The 16950-nt window shown below is 37.4% G+C and overlaps 1 pseudogene; it reads left to right on the top strand.

The window, feature by feature from the left end:
• The first annotated feature begins 4025 nt into the window (after nt 1-4025).
• LOC145059964 (alternative NAD(P)H-ubiquinone oxidoreductase C1, chloroplastic/mitochondrial-like) lies at nt 4026-10920 on the top strand (annotated as a pseudogene).
• The last annotated feature ends 6030 nt before the right edge of the window (nt 10921-16950 follow it).

Raw genomic sequence — 16950 nt, 5'->3', positions numbered from 1 at the left:
CAGTGTCGTCGAAGGATGTGGGTTTTGCATTCATGAAATCTTTATAGGAACACTCCTTCTGGTGTCCTTGACCACCTTCCTAATTTTGGGGCTGAGTACCACCTCCTAGCCCGCCAGAAACGCCGGGGTTTATTTGTGACATTGCAGCAGCTACAACAGCAGTAACGACTGCTTGAAACATGACGGGATCAAATGGAGGAGGTGGCAGAGGAGGATTATTGTTCTTTGAGCTGGGTCTTTTCTTTGGAGGCATCTTGATCTAAAATGATCAGGAGAGAGAGGATGGTAAGTCCTCTAAATAGAATCAAGAGATATAGAACAAGAGATATCTCATTATGGCAGATAGAGTGTTCTACTAAGCGATAAAACAGAAAAGAGTTACTAAAGCAAGTAAACTATTGCTAAGGAAAGAATGAGTAGCAACACTTGGAATGAATTTCTACAATGTATTCGGCTCTGACTAAAATACTCCTATAGTATTTTATGTTTTGTGACGACGATGACTCGTTATTTGGATATTTGGTAAGTTTTAGGCCTGCTGTACACCACAATCACTCCCAAGCACATGTTGGCCGTGTCTCTAATGAATAAAGTTGATCAGGCTATATTGACCCCAGACACGACTACATAACTGCCCAGGTTTAACCGCAGTGTACAACACCCAATTACTTATGTTTTGTTCTACTCATGGTTACAGTTTCTGGCGTTTAGGTATTCTTGTATACTTTTGAAAAATACTTGTATTTTAAAGTATACTTTTAGTTCAGAGAGCTTCGGCCCCTTAGTGTTTATAGTTATATACCATGTAAGGTTCGGTATACTTAGTTCACTATAAACAAGGGCTTTGATACCAATCTGTCACACCCCGAAACCGACGGCAGAAACGTTCTGGGGCGGAGGACGTCATGTGTAGTATCACAACCAATGTACATAGCAAGCATAGTAAACACAACCATTACATTACATAAGAAAATTTACATTTGTTTGAAAGTAAGGAAATACATGTTTTATATATATATACATCAATATAACAAAAGTAAAGACGAGACTTCTATATGCACCGTCTTCTCCAAAAGAATGTAGAATACCTGTCTAACGAGAACCTGGGAATACAAGCATTTTAAAAATATCAGCATAAAGCTGGTGGGTTCATAAGCGGTTTGTTTCTTGTAAAAGAATAAGTTCCCTTTGGTTTTATGAAAAATTGTTTCCCAAGAAAATCCCATATTTTATTATAAAAGTAGTTTGGTTATTCATTTGTTAAACAGCCGGTTCATGAAAAGTAAAGTTATCCCAGGAAAACCCCTTATTTTCCTTAAAAGTTTGTGGTTGGTTATCGATTCGGAATGAAGTGTACAAGTATCTACCATACTTGTATTGTTAAGTGAAGTTTCCCAGAAAGCTTGGTTATCCTTGAAAAGTACATTAGTTTTAACACGTATATAAAACTAATAAGTAGGTAGTGAACTAATTCCTAAGGGTATCACTGACACCCTCTAGTAATCAAAACAGTTATTACTTTGAGGTTAGTTCACTAGGTTTATTATTATTAAAAGTAAATCTCCATTATCTAAGTTGCGAGTTCCATAACCATACAATAAACTAGATATGGCACGTAATGGGGCCAGTATCATTTTATGACTTTGTCACCCGTAGACCTGCCGGTCCCACTGTAGCTAGCAGCAAGGTGCGGGATGGTCAGTCTCATATAGATCTATACACAGAAGTCACGTTCTCCCTCCAGGAGATTCTGGTTACAGGGGTAGTCCTACACTCTCGTACCCGTGGAGTGTTACCAAGGACGTGTCTCCAATCTTAAGAATAATGAATTTACAAGTAATAATATGGAAGTTCTCGTTTTATAAATGGTATGAATCCTTGGTAAAATATAAAATATAACATTTTATGATAAGATTCATAGGTTCCTTTGTTTTAGTCTTGAAAACTAACTCAACAGTTAATTTCATAGTTGGTTGGTAAAACGGTTTTCTGTGTTAAAAGCATGATGAACATGTAAACATTTCATATGAAATAATAAGTTTTGAGTACAAATCCCCTTGTACTCTTGCTTGTATTCTCCCCCTGAAAACATGAAAAACACGGAAAAAGGTGTAGGGGTATGAACTCACCTGACGTGTGTGTGTCGGGTAAGACGTTAGGTGTCAATTTAGGACTTGAACACGTGCGAGGATCCTATGTAACATGAAGTGATACACAATTGTATCTAATTAGACATTGAACCACTAATTAAGTAAGATAATACACTCCGATGCGCGAAAACACTTTATCTCAAGTGTTGGAAGTGATACGGGTTGCATCTAAGGAGTGTCGGGCCTTGATAAGGAGTTTATTCTTCAAGTGTAAACCCTTATGGGTGTTTACGGTCCACAGACCATATCCCCCATGAGTTTACGGACGTAAACTCATGGGTGGGGTGTTTTGGGTGCTAAAAGGTCTTATGCTTCACAAAGCAGGGTCCTAGGGTTGATTCAAGGGTTATGGAAGTGTTTGGAGCTTGGAAAGACCCTTGGATAGATTTTACGGTTTATGAATGTGTTCTTGATGAGTTTACTGCCGTAAACACATGATTTTACGGCCGTAAACTCATGCTTGGCCCATTCTTGCATGATTTTGGGTTTCAAATGAAAGGGTACAAGGTTCTAGGCACTTATGAAAGCTTTTGGAGGTGTTTAAGGGCATTTTAACACCTTAAAAAGGTGTTTACGGTTCATGAATGTTCATGGACCGTAAACTCATGTTTACTCCCATAAAGACATGATTTTGGGGTTCTAAGTTCATGCATGCAAGTTTCTAAGTCATAGATAAGCATTAGAAGGGTTTTGGAGGGCTTTTGGGGCTTCAAAACCCACTTATGGGTGTTTACGGTTTTGGGAGGTGTTGCCCAACCGTAAACACAAGTTTTTGGGGTACTTGGATGATTCTACCACGAATATGCATGAATACAAAGCTAAACAACAAGCTAGGAAGAATTACTTACGATTTTGGAGCTTGAATGGGGTGTTTCTTGACCAAAACCGACTTATAGAGAGAGAGCAGAGAGAGAAAGTTATAAGGAGGTGTGAAAAGGCTCAAATGAAGGCCACTCAACTCTTATATAGGGTTAAGTTCACGGCCAGGTGGGGATCCACCCAATCCCGACATAAAACAGAGTTTTAAGATTATACCCGATTAAATGGCTGTAACCCGACTTGGTCGTAAACTAAAAACTTTTCCAAATGAATTCGAGGGCGTTTCACGTGTTTTTAATTCGTTTCGACACTTATAAAAATAAAATAAAAACATTAATTGATTTGCCTAACCCAAAAGTTAACGGAAAATTTCAATAAAAATAAACTTTATTAACGGAAATGGGTTACAGCGATGGAATAAATTTCGGGTTTTCACACCATGGGAGATCAATTGTCCGAGGAAGAACATCGAGTTATTAACAAAGCCAAGCAGGATCTCGCTAAAGAATACAACTGGGATTAGTTGTAGTTTTTTTAGTCGTGTGTTTCGTCTACTATTATTAATTCGTAGTTTTTTTAAGTCGTATGTTCCGTGTACTATTATTATGTCGTAGTTTTTTAAGTCGTATATTTCGTCGACTATTAATGTAATCTTTTTTAATGTTATCTTTTTTATTTAAATTTTAAGTGTTTGTAACATTTTTTATTTAATATATATATATATATATATATATATATATATATATATATATATATATATATATATATAAAAGGTATTGGTAAATGAATTATATATAAAGTTTTGTGTTCATATACATAAAAAATATATATGGAATCGTGTATACAAAAAGGTAAATGAATTATATATGTAGATAAATTTATGCATGGAATCTATGCCATTTTGTCTTCATATATATGTAATTTGTGCAGGAAATCTATGCCACTTTGTCTTTATATGTATGGAATTTATGCATGAATCTATGCCACTTTGTCTTCAAATCAAAGAAACAGTTGATATATATATAAGACATTAACTCCAGGCAGTAGCAAAGCACCATGTCTTCAAATCAAAGAATCACTTCAATGTCGTCTTCGTCATCTTCATCGGACGATGTTCTTGATAATGTAGTGCATTCGGTTGTTTCCATACGTAATATGCTACAACAACGTCTTAAAAACATTGGATCAAGCAACAATCAACGTAAACGAAGAAGATATATTCAAAGACAGCATGAAGCGGCCCACCAACATCTCATGCAAGATTATTTTGACGAGAATGCTCTCTTTGAAGGATATTATTTCCGCAGACGGTTCGGGATGCATAAAGATTTGTTTATGCATATTGTAGAAGGTGTGACTTCAGTGTCTGAGTATATGCAACAACGCGCAGACGCAAGAGGTACATTAGGCTTTGATCCAATTCAAAAATGTACTGCTGTATTTCGTATGTTAGCATATGGCACCCCCTGATGCACTAGACGAGAGTTTTAGAATGTATGCACGTACTGCCCGAGATAGTCTGATCATGAATTTTTCATAGTTGTCATGTCTTTGTATGGTCCACGATATTTGCATCGGCCTACTGCTTGTGACATACAACAATTGTATGCTCATCATGGAAATGTCCATGGTTTGCCTGGGATGTTAGGAAGTTTAGATTGCATGCACCGGAGATGGAATGCGTGTCCTAACGCATATCAAGGACAATATACAAAGGGCAATTATCATTATCCCATGGTCGTACTTGAAGTTGTAGCGTCACAAGATTTATGGATCTGGCATGCCTTTTTCGGTAGTGCCAGTTCGCTTAATGACGTTAATATTCTCAATAATTCACCAATATTCAATAAGGTGTATGACGGTACTGCCCCAAATTCGTCATTTGTACTGCGAGGAACAAAATACAAATTTGGGTACTATCTTGTGGATGGGATCTATCATGACCTTTCTGTTTTCGTTAAAAGTTTGTCATGTACGGATGACCCTCAGAGAGCCAAATTTAAGAGAGTTCAAGAAAAATCAAGATATTGAACGAGCGTTTGGAGCACTTAAAAAGCGTTGGCAGATAGTTGCAAAACCATCCATGTTTCCTGATATTTCTAACATGACAGAGGTGATGTATACATGTATCATATTGCATAATATGATATTAGAACATGAAGGAAACGCAATATGTGAGTATGATGAGAATGAAGTCATCCCGGAGACACAACCACTAGAATATGGTGGTCAAGAATGGATGCAAAGATTGAGGATAATTCGGAGTGCAATAATCCATACCGATCTTCGCCGCCATTTGACCGGTCATCTTTGGACGCTGGACAATCTTGATCTAAATATGCCACCAGAAGAGGAATTGGACAGCCAATATTCGAGGAAGACTCGTTGTTGTAGTGTGTGGTTTTTTTGATGAAGTGATTTTTAATAATGAAGTGTGTTTTTTTATGTATTAAATCATGTTTTAATAATAAAGTGTGTTTTTTTGTGTATTAAATAAAAATTATTTGTTTATTAAAATAAAGTAATTAAATTAAATTACATAAAATAAATAGATAAAATATATTTATTAAAATATAGTAATTAAATTAAATTAGAAAAAACAAAATACAAAAAATTGAGTGCTAAGAGTATTACCACATCTTACAAAATGTTAAGTGTAAGTGTTAAACAAAGAAAAATGATGTGGCATTAAAAGTACTTATGTGGCAAGGTGCCAAGAGTGTCACCACCCCTCTTAGTCTAAGTGTTATTCTTGTAAGTATGTAATCATTATGCTAGTGGGAGCACAATTATTACATTGAGTACTGAAAGTTAGCAATGCTATATATATAGGAAACAAAGTTTTATTTGCAAAGTTGCAGAGATTGGAAAGTTGTTTCGCTATAGGAAAATTTAAGGGAGAGGGCATTCATACTTCATTTCGAATCTAAAAGCATAGATTGAAATTTTAATGGGACTTAGTCATGGATATATATATATATATATATATATATATATATATATATATATATATATATGAATGTAATGTTGAAATGTTTCAACATTTGAAATTCTATATATGGAAATATTATAGCAAGAGACTGGTCTAGTATCATGTCTTTATGTAAGACATTATGAATCATATCCCATATGCTTCGGGTATATGATCGATTGCATATGCTATAATATTCACATGTTCTGATTTTCCAAATGTTTAGGTCATTAAGAGGGGAAAATGACTAGAAACGGATATGACTAAAGTTGTGAAACAACTGTCAAGGACAATCTAAGGTTCACCGAAAATTGGTTGCTTGTGAACAGTTGGAGGCATAGTAATTGATGGACCATATTGATATAATTCAAAATAGATAGGATTCTATTTAGATAGTCATATGGCAATTACGGAAATGTTTCCATAATGGGAGTTGGATATTAAGAATCTTTGTGTGACTTAGAGACTTTAATGCAAAAAGGATGTTCAAGTAATGCTCTTTGAATGTGAGACTTCAATTCCAGGGAATTGTATTGTAACATTCTCAAATGGAATACTTTGTAATATCATTGACCAAGTCTCTATGACTTTTGTGCCTAGACATTACAAAAGGAACATTGCGTAAAAGTTTAGACTATAATGGATTCTATTACTGGCAAGGATTTTGTATTCTTACACTTATAATAAGGATTAGGGAATTATGAAATGAGCATCATTGGAAATGTGTTCAACTGATATATTTCACAAGGTGAGGACCGTAGGCAAACATAGTATGCATTCTTGGAGCATGGGATAACTGTTGTTTTAATTTAAGTATTAAGTTGATTAATCGAAACATTATACAATGAATAATGTGTAATCAATATGGTTGAGTCCATATTGGAGTGGATTATTCTTGTATTCACTTTGCATGTTTTACTTCCCGAATAATAAAGATTATTCAAACATCCACAGTCAATCATACTTTGGAAGTAAGTAATGAGGTAAGACTATCATGAATCCGATTGTAGATTGTCTAAGCGTTTAGACGTACACAAGTTTGCTACAGTGTTCATGAGTACACATGTAATAAGATTTGAGTATTAGATTAAACCCTCGCTCATCTGAATCACTTCATGGATTTTATCACGAGTGATTGTGAGACGATAATATCTTATTTTCTTGAAACGGAGACATATAAGTTGTAGTTTACAAGTCAGTTGCACATTGATGATACGTAAACGCACCAGTAACTTGGTGTTATAAAACATATTGTTGTGTGTGATTGATGAGTAAATTGAGCAAGCATATGAGTCGAAGTTTATCCGTTCCTTTTCCCTAAGAGGGATAAAAGCGATATATGTGGGCCGTTTGATGATTTAGTGATGACACCCTAAGCGCTTGGCCAAGCCTAGACTAAGTTGACGTGTTCAATGTAGTATGTTGTCAGTCGTCATAAATCGAAAGTCAGGAAATAACACATGGACAAAGAGAATGATTATAATCCATGTCTCAGTCCATACAATATCTTGTAGAATGGAGGAATATTTGATCCCTTATCAAAAGGATGCGTTATTGATAAGAGTTGACAACGATTTTTGAGAGCTACAATTGCTAGTCGGTTTATAAGTCGTACTGGCAGTTATAGTTATTAGACTTATCCAAGTGGGAGACTGTTGGATTAGGTGTCTAAGCCCATAACTATAATTGGTATGTACTTGACCCGATAGTAGCATGGTCATTTTGGGTTGCCTTCACCGAAGCAATTTGATAGGATAGATACTTGAGAAAGAGGTTATTTGTGATTTATTAATATATTATAAGAATAATTTATTAATTGAGAAATCATCTTATTTAATTGGTATTGATCAACAATTAATTTGGAATTAATTTAGTGATCAAAAGAGACTAATTAAATTAGCGGGGACTAATTAGGTAAATCAGTAATACATATAGTGTGGTCTAATGATCCATGTTAATTTGGGATAGACTAATTCTATGTGAGAGTCCATGAAGAGTTAGTCCAAAAGGCCCATCAAATGAGTTATTAGATTAAAGGTCTAAGTGAAAATATGATACATGTGTTGGTGGTTGGACTTGGTTACTCTGGAGTTGAACCGGCGGCAACGGTATCAAAAAGACTAAAGGGTAAGGGAGTTGTGCAAGCAATCAATGTTGACTCATCAATTTTACCAATGCTCCTTCTAGAAAATAAGGAAGCTACTTTGAAAGTAAGAGACTCTATCTTGATAATCAACTCAAATTGGCTACTAAATACATTACTCTTATGACTTTTTTCATGAACTTGCTATATTAAGTACTAATAGACAAATTTTCTATACGAATTTCGACAATTTGACAAAAACTATGTGGAAAATTTGAAATTGACTACACATTTTGCCTATTTGTAACGCCAAATGTTTATTTATTAGAGTATAAAACTAAATTTTTTTTGTCAAGTTGGCAAAAGTTATATGGTTTAATGCAAGAAATAACATTATACACTAATTGATTTGTTTACTATGGTATCCAACTTTTATTTATTCATATTACAATATTGTACTTTGAAAAATGTACCCAAAAATAGTCTATAGCCATGTCATCCAAATATAATGAAATTTTTAATTGGTAGATTTTCAAAGTACATTGAAATTTTTTTTAAAGTGCAATGTGGTAATAGAAAGAAACGAAAGTGGAAGGGTATAGCTACAAATAAATGGAAGTACTTTGTTATTTTCTTGCATTTAGCCCTAAGTTATATTACACTATTAAACTACTAAATATCATGTAATAAAGAAAGTGAAGGAAAAGAGATTTTCCCTATTTAGTCCAAACATTTTATAAATTTACTGTAGTTTATTTGTTTTACCTTCTATTTTCACATTTGTGCCTTTATTTTTCAATTATCTTTTAAACGTCATTTCTCCAGACAACATTTAATGTAAAAAAAAAAAAAAGTTTTGTCTATCTCGAGTAATTGCTGTATGAACACTAAACGAGAGATTAAATGATCATTTTACCCTTCATGGGTTCTCAACACGAGGAAAGTTTATCTTCTTCTAGGGTATTTTGTCTGGCGTATATGAAAATCTTGTGATTTCGGAAGCTCTATTGAAAAGTCAAAAGTTGAAGAAAAAGTCAATGATCTTGAAAAATTAATGGTTGAGGTGCAACCTAATGAAAAGGGTGCAAAAAGTCAACTATTGGAAGGTGATTTGATTCTATGGACTGTTGGGAATAAACCTTTACTTCCCCGATTAGAACAAAATCGATGGCCTTTTGAGCTTCCTGTTACGGGTAAAGGCCAAGCAGAAACAGATGAAACCCTTCAAGCGAAAGGGCATCTGCATATTTTTGTTGTTGGTGATTCTTCTACTTTGAGAGAATCAAAGGGAAAAGTGCTTCCAGCTATGCACAGGTAGGCAAGAAATTTGTAATGGTGTGGAGTTTTGCACAGTTATAAGGCCATGATTGTGGTTGTTGGGACTGATGTCAATGGGATAAAAAATTTGCAATATTTTTTTCCCATTTAGAAAGGTGGGATTGTGAATGTGATTGGGAATAATTTTAGTGGGACAAATATTGCAATTTTTTGTCTCATACAAAAAGGTGGGATAGGGACAGATGTCACAGGATAAAAACTGCGTTTTTTGTCTCCTCCGAAATGGTGGAATAGGGACAGATGTCAATAGGATAAGAACTGCATTTTTTGTCTCATCTAGAAAGGTGGGAGATAGACAGATGTCAACAGGATAATAACTACATTTTTTGCCCCATCCCATAAAGAAAGTAGGACATGGATAAAAATTACAATTTTTTGTCCTATCCAAAAAGGTGGGACAGGAACATGGAAAGATGCCAATAGGATACAAATTGTATTTTTTGTCTCATTCAAAAAGATGAGACATGGACAGATGTCAACAAGAGAATAACTAGACAGATGTCAACAAGACAATAACTACATTTTTTGTCCCATGTCAAAAAGTGGGATATGGATAAAAATTGCAATTTTTTGTCATATCTAAAAAGGCGGGATTGGGATTTGGAAAGATGTGTCAACAAGATAAAAACTGCATTTTTTGTCTCATCCCAAAAGTTGGGACATGGCCAGATGTCAAAGGATAAAAATTGTAAATTTATATCCAATCCAAAAGGTTTGGACAAGGACAAGGATAAAAGGGTGGGACACGGACAAGGATAGATGTCAGCCGGATAAAAACTGCATTTTTGGATTGGGACTGTCCTACCCAAAAATAGTAGGACAAGGACTTGCTCTCCATCTTTTGTCTGTGAAAAGATATAAATGTCCTTCTCATCTCATCATAAAAAATAGCCTTTAAAAGGTTTCTTATTCCTACTGATAATTTAATACCCCATGTCATGTGTTTTCAGGTTGCATTTTTTGCTGGTTGGAACATTTGGGCTGCTATCAACAATCGTCCTCTTTTGCCATTTAGGTTTCATACCAAAATTTAAATACTACTTCCTTTTCCCAATAAAACTGCAATCATAATTTGAAAAAAAAAATGTTTGGTTTATTTATGAAATATCTAAAAAGCCCTTTAATATAGATTTCACATACTTCCTCTTACGCTTGTATTGTATACAGATTTCAGAATTTGGGAGAGATGATGTTCTTAGGGAGAAATGATGCAGCCATTACACCAAGTTTCATAGGGGGTCTAACATTGGAGGGTCCCATTGGTCATACTGGTAATTAATTAGTCTTCACTTTTTGTGATATTACCATTTTGCCCTTAAACCTCACATGTTGATTCATGATAAAAATATGCAGCTAGGAAACTAGCCTACTTATCAGGTTACTTAGTGATGAACATCGTGTTAAAGTTGGAATCAGTTGGTTGGCAAAATCTGCAGTTGACTCCATTGCAACTGTGCAAAGTAATATCACCAAAGTCCTTACGGGTTCTTGAACACTACTTTATGCCCTTATTTATTAGGCTCTTGATATTTTCTGTAAATATATTTATATTAACTAATTTTATACACTCGTTTCATTTGTGCTTCCTAGTCCATGAGAAAATTTATTGCACTTTTTTATGAATAGTAGTTTTCAAATTGAATTTATATCATGCAATATATTGCAATAGACATGTATATACATACATATGTATAATATACATAGAACATGACATGAAAGGACAGAAATGATCTAGCACAAGTCCTCCATGAAATATGAAACTTTCAAGAAATGCTTTTCAAAAATAACAATGACATTGTGCTTATGATTGTACTATTGGGTAATAATAAATAACTTTGCCAATCAAATACGTAAACATTTATGAAGAATGAAACATTTTTTATTTTTTTATGACAAACAAACTTGGGTTTTTTAATAACTTTTAAGCGTCACAAGTTGGAATAAAATCAAGTGGATCTATAAAAGAGTGCAAATTTTGGAACAAGGGTTTTAGAGACGGAAGTATCCGTCGCTATTCCATCGCTAAATGTTGTTTGCAATGGATCAGCGACGGATTCACTCCATAGGTAATTAATAGGTGGCTAATTTCTCTGCGAGGGTTTTAGCGACGGAGAGGTTTTTCCTTGCGACAAATGTAGCGACAGAATATCCGTCGCTAAATGTCACTCAATACATTTACTCAGGGCATTAGCGACAAAATTTGATAAAGTCATTCCGTCGCTGTTCTGTCGCAAATTTCCGTGATCAGTTTTTTTTTCGTAGCAAATCCCTTGCAAAATTCATATACTGATTTTTTTTTCGTCGCTGATCTATCGCAAACTTTAGACATAGTTTTTTTTCCATAGCTAATCCCTTGCAAAATTTATACATTATTTTTTTTTGTTCCGTCGCTGATCCGTCGCAAACTTTAGACATGATATTTTTTCTGTAGCTAATCCGTCACAAAATTGATGCATTAAAATACTTTTTTTATTCTCACGAATCCGTCACAAACTTGTAATATCATTTTTTTTATTATGATTCTCAAAGAAAAAAATACTACAATCATCAAAATTTTATACTAAAAAACATCAAATAACCATACAACCAAACATTACAATACCAAAACTATCAAAGTTTACCAAAGTATCATTCAAAAAACATCCAAAACCAAAACTATCCATATAACATCAAACTCCCAAAGGTTTAACTTCAAAATAACATTTTAGCACCAAGAAATCCAAAATATGCATCGGGAAATGAGTTTTCACAAAACATAACTTCAAAATAACATTTTAGCTGTTCTCTTCATTTCATGTCCATCCAATCATCTTCGGTTCTCATTCTGTGGTGCACCCAGCACTACAATTCACGTACAAAAGGAGAAAACAGAAAAAATGCTCAAAGGGCAGGGGACCACTACCAATCACAATGATCCTGCTAAAGTGGAGGAATAGCAGGGGTATATTGGGAATTAACAGCCAAAGTGGGCAGTGCGGTTATAAGAAGTGGGGGGCAGAGCATTTTAGGCAGGCAGAATATTTTTAGAAGATTCATCTTCTTTTGGGAGACCATAGCATCTCGAATCGCTATATCTATCCTGTTCTTCATTGGTTTCCAATTGTTCTTATTTGTCCCTGTTGTTTCTTTGAACATTGTGTAATAGAAAGTTGATTCCGTTGTCATTACTGTGTTCTATTTATCAAGTCAGTAAGTTCATAACAAATTGGTATCAGAGCCTTTCCCTGGGGTCATGGTTGGAGGAAAAGAAACGGGATGAGCTCCACTCAAACGGGTGGAATCATTGGAAAAAGAGTTGGGGCACCTGAATGATCAAATGGAGATACAAGGGCATCAGATCCAACATCAGGCGGACTCCCTGGCGTCGATGCAGATTAAGATGGACCAGAAGTTTGAAGAGATTTTGAGTGCGGTCATCAAAGGAAAGAAAACGGGAGAAGAGTCGATTGTGGATGAGCCCGTTTTCTCCGTGTTGGAGACGCCGAAGGATGATAGCGGGGGTTCACGATAGGGCAGCATGGGAAGATCTGGTGGACATGGGGACGGAGGCGGCCGAACTTCGGGAGGCGAGTACGGTGGGGTGACGAATTGGCGATTTCGGAAATTGGATATGCCATTGTTTGACGGCGAAAACCCGGATGGGTGGATTTTACGAGCAGAACGTTACTTCAACTTTTACAAACTTTCTGAAGCCGATAAGCTAGAAGCGGCGGTGGTAGCCCTTGAGGGCGACGCTTTATTGTGGTTTCAATGGGAGCACAAACGACGTCCAGTGACCAAATGGCAAGAGATGAAGTCCCTTCTCTTACGTCAATTCCGTCCAACAAATGCAGGTACGTTGCACCAGCAATGGTTAGACCTAATACAAACCGGGTCGGTTTTAGAATATCAGCGATCTTTTATCGAGTTACTTGCCCCGCTAAACAACATACCCGATGATATTACTCTGGGCCAATTCATCAATGGGCTACAAGAGGACATTAGGTCGGAAGTCCAGCTCTTGAGCCCAATCACAGTGGACCACGCCATGGCCTTGGCCATTAAGGTTGAGCGTAAGCTCCAATCCCAGCAAAATCGGAAATCCGCTCCCACCACTAATCATCGGAACAATTCTCCGGGAACCCTAACCGGCACGCCCTTAATCACTCCGATTAAGAAAACTTTCTTTTCTTCTCGCTCTTCACCAACATCTTCCCACCTTGCAACCACTAAGCCAAAGACTACCAACAAGTTGGGTGGAGAGATGAGGAGGTTAACTGACAAGGATTTGCAGCAAAAACGAGCCAAAGGGCTCTGCTTTCGATGTGATGAAAAATGGGGAGTAGGGCATAGATGCAAAAAGAAAGAACTCAGTGTGTTATTAATTCAAGAAGAGGATTTGGAGGAAGAGGATAGACCAGACGAAACTGATGATGAACCTGTTCTAATCACTCCGGAATCACCAGTGCTATCTGGAATATGCTTGCATTCAGTGACTGGTAACACCAATCCAAAAACTCTCAAACTCAAAGGAATGATTAATGATAGAGAGGTGGTGGTGCTCATTGACCCTGGTGCCACCCACAACTTCCTTTCCCTGGCAACTGTAGAGCAACTCCACATACCTGTTAGCCCAACTCCGGGGTTCGGGGTGTCACTGGGCACTGGGGAATCAGTAACGGGACAGGGAAATTGCAAAGGAGTGATACTACACATTCAGGGGCTGGCCATTCGGGAGGATTTCTTACCTCTTTCATTGGGAAATTCGGATGTTATTCTTGGTATTTAGTGGCTGGAAAAGTTAGGGGCAGTGACAACAAATTGGAAGACCCAAGTTATGAAATTCCAAGTGGGTGGGCAAGGAGTGATTCTCAAGGGAGATCCCTCCCTGGAAAGAGCCAAGGTGTCCTTAAAAACCATGATTAGAGCTATTGGGTCAGTGGGAGGAGGCTATTTGGTTCAGTTCAACCAATTGGAAGGACAATCACCGGCTAAACAGGCAAAGGATTGCCCCATTTTCTTGATGCCAGTACTACAAGAATTTGCTTAGGTTTTTTCTTGGTCGGGGGGACTTCCCCCGTTAAGAAATTATCAACATGCTATCAACCTTAAGGAAGGGACAGAACCTATCTCTATTCGTCCTTATAGATATTCACATGCACAAAAAGCTGAAATCGAAACAATGCTTCAGGATATGCTCGCTTCCGGTATCATCCAGCCATCCCATAGTCCGTTTGCTAGTCCAGTGTTGTTGGTGAAGAAGAAGGATAACTCTTGGAGGTTTTGTGTGGATTACCAAGCCCTTAACAAGGTCACGGTTAAGGACAACTTCCCAATACTGGTGATAGACGAGTTGTTAGACGAATTACATGGATCACAAGTTTTTTCCAAGCTAGACCTGAAGTCAGGTTATCATCAAATCCGCATGAAAGCAGAAGATACCCCAAAAACAGCCTTCAGAACACACGAAGGACACTATGAGTTTAGGGGCATGCCCTTCGGCCTTACCAACGCCCCCACCACCTTCCAGTCAGTCATGAATGAAATTTTCCGACCCTATCTTTGGAAATTTGTGTTGGTCTTCTTTGACGACATCTTAATTTATAGTCGTGATGAAGGTCAACACCTTTCCCATTTGAGGACGGTATTGAAAACATTACAAAAACACGAGTTTTATGCGAATCCAAATAAATGCGAATAGGGCAGAAAAGAAATAGCATATCTGGGCCACATCATCTCAATGCATGGAGTGGCTGTAGACCCGGAGAAGATCAAGGCGATAAAAGATTGGCCAATCCCAAAAACTCTACGGAAACTCAGGGGTTTTTTGGGCCTCACCGGATATTACCGGAAGTTTATCGCCGGTTATGCTAGCATGGCGGCACCAATGACGGATCAGTTACGCAAGGATTGCTTTGATTGGTCACCACTAGCCACAAAGGCTTTTAACAACCTCAAGTCAGCCCTCCTCCAAGCACCGGTCCTCGCCATGCCAGATTTCTCCAAACTCTTTATCATTGAAACAGATGCGTCCGGAAAAGGTTTAGGGGCAGTTTTGTTACAAGATAGACATCCAATTGCCTTTTACAGCCAAGTTCTTGGGGTTAAAAATCGATTGAAATCAATTTATGAAAAGGAGCTGATGGCCATTGTCTTGGCTGTTAAAAGGTGGAGGCACTACTTAATGGGTCGACACTTTTTGATCCGAATGGACCAACGTAGTCTTAAGTACTTGATGGAACAACGGGAGGTAGGCCCGGAATACCAAAAGTGGATGTATAAACTTTTGGGGTTTGACTTTGAGATTTAGTACAAACCAGGAGTTGCCAATCGAGTTGCCAATGCTCTATCACGAGAATGTACAAAATCAAAGATGGAAATGTGCAATCTTATCTCTAGTTGGACTTTCCCTGTTGATGAATTAAATCAAGAAATAGCGGAAGATTCGTTCATTCAACAAGTTAAAAAAGACATAACGGATGAAGGGAAACATCATGTGGGTTATACCGTGGACAAGGGAAGGCTGCTGTATAAGGGTAGGTTGGTCATACCCCAAAAATCTGAGTTGATTCCTAAGTTGTTAAATGAATTCCATGACTCCGTAGTAGGCGGACATGCAGGAGAACTTCGAACGTATCAGAGGCTAGCAGCTGAATGGTATTGGGTGGGAATGAAAAAGAGTGTCCAGAAGCATATCCAAACATGTGCCTTGTGCCAAACACAAAAAGCTTTAACAACCCACCCGGCAGGTCTCCTACAACCGTTGCCCATTCCAACCCAAGTTTGGGACGAGTTGTCCATGGATTTTATAGAAGGCCTTCCTAATTCGCACGGTTACAATGCTATTTTGGTGGTGATGGATCGCCTCACCAAATACGCTCACTTTATAGCAATCAAGCATCCCTTTACCGACACCTCCATAGCATCAATATTCATTAAAGAAGTCGTTCGCCTGCACGGGTTCCCATCTTCCATTGTCTCGGACCGGGACAAGGTCTTTATGAGCTTATTTTGGCGAGAGTTGTTTAGACTTCAAGGAACGAAGCTGCTGAGGAGCACGGCCTACCACCCACAAACAGATGGGCAAACAGAGATTGTCAACAAGTCCGTCGGGTTGTAGTTATGGTGTTTCATTCAGGGAAAACCGCGTTCATGGTCACGGTGGTTGCCTTGGGCAGAATTCTGGCATAACACCTCTTACCACACCACCAGCAAAACCACTCACTTTAAGGCTTTATATGGTTGTGACCCACCGTGAATAATTCGGGCGCAGACAGGGCAAACAGGGGTATCAGCCATGGAAGATCAACTCATGGAGAGAGATGCCATCTTGGATGAGCTTAAAGGCCATTTATTGCAAGCTCAACAACGGATGAAGACCCAAGCTGATAAACATCAGAGAGAGGTGTCTTATGCGGAAGGGGACTCAGTTTACTTAAAATTGCAACCTTATAGACAAAGATCGGTAACCAACCACCCCTTTCAGAAGCTGGTGGCTAGATTTTATGGACCGTTTTTGATCCATAAGAAAATTGGGGCTGTCGCATACCACCTACAATTACCGGACACAGCTAGAATACATCCAGTTTTTCATGTCTCACAACTAAAGA

This window comes from Lactuca serriola, chromosome 1 (assembly GCF_051521515.1).
Source record: "Lactuca serriola cultivar US96UC23 chromosome 1, Lser_US96UC23_V15, whole genome shotgun sequence".
Taxonomy (NCBI): Eukaryota; Viridiplantae; Streptophyta; class Magnoliopsida; order Asterales; family Asteraceae; genus Lactuca; species Lactuca serriola.
Note: the sequence above shows the minus strand (reverse complement) of the source record. Positions and strands in the feature narration are given on the sequence as shown.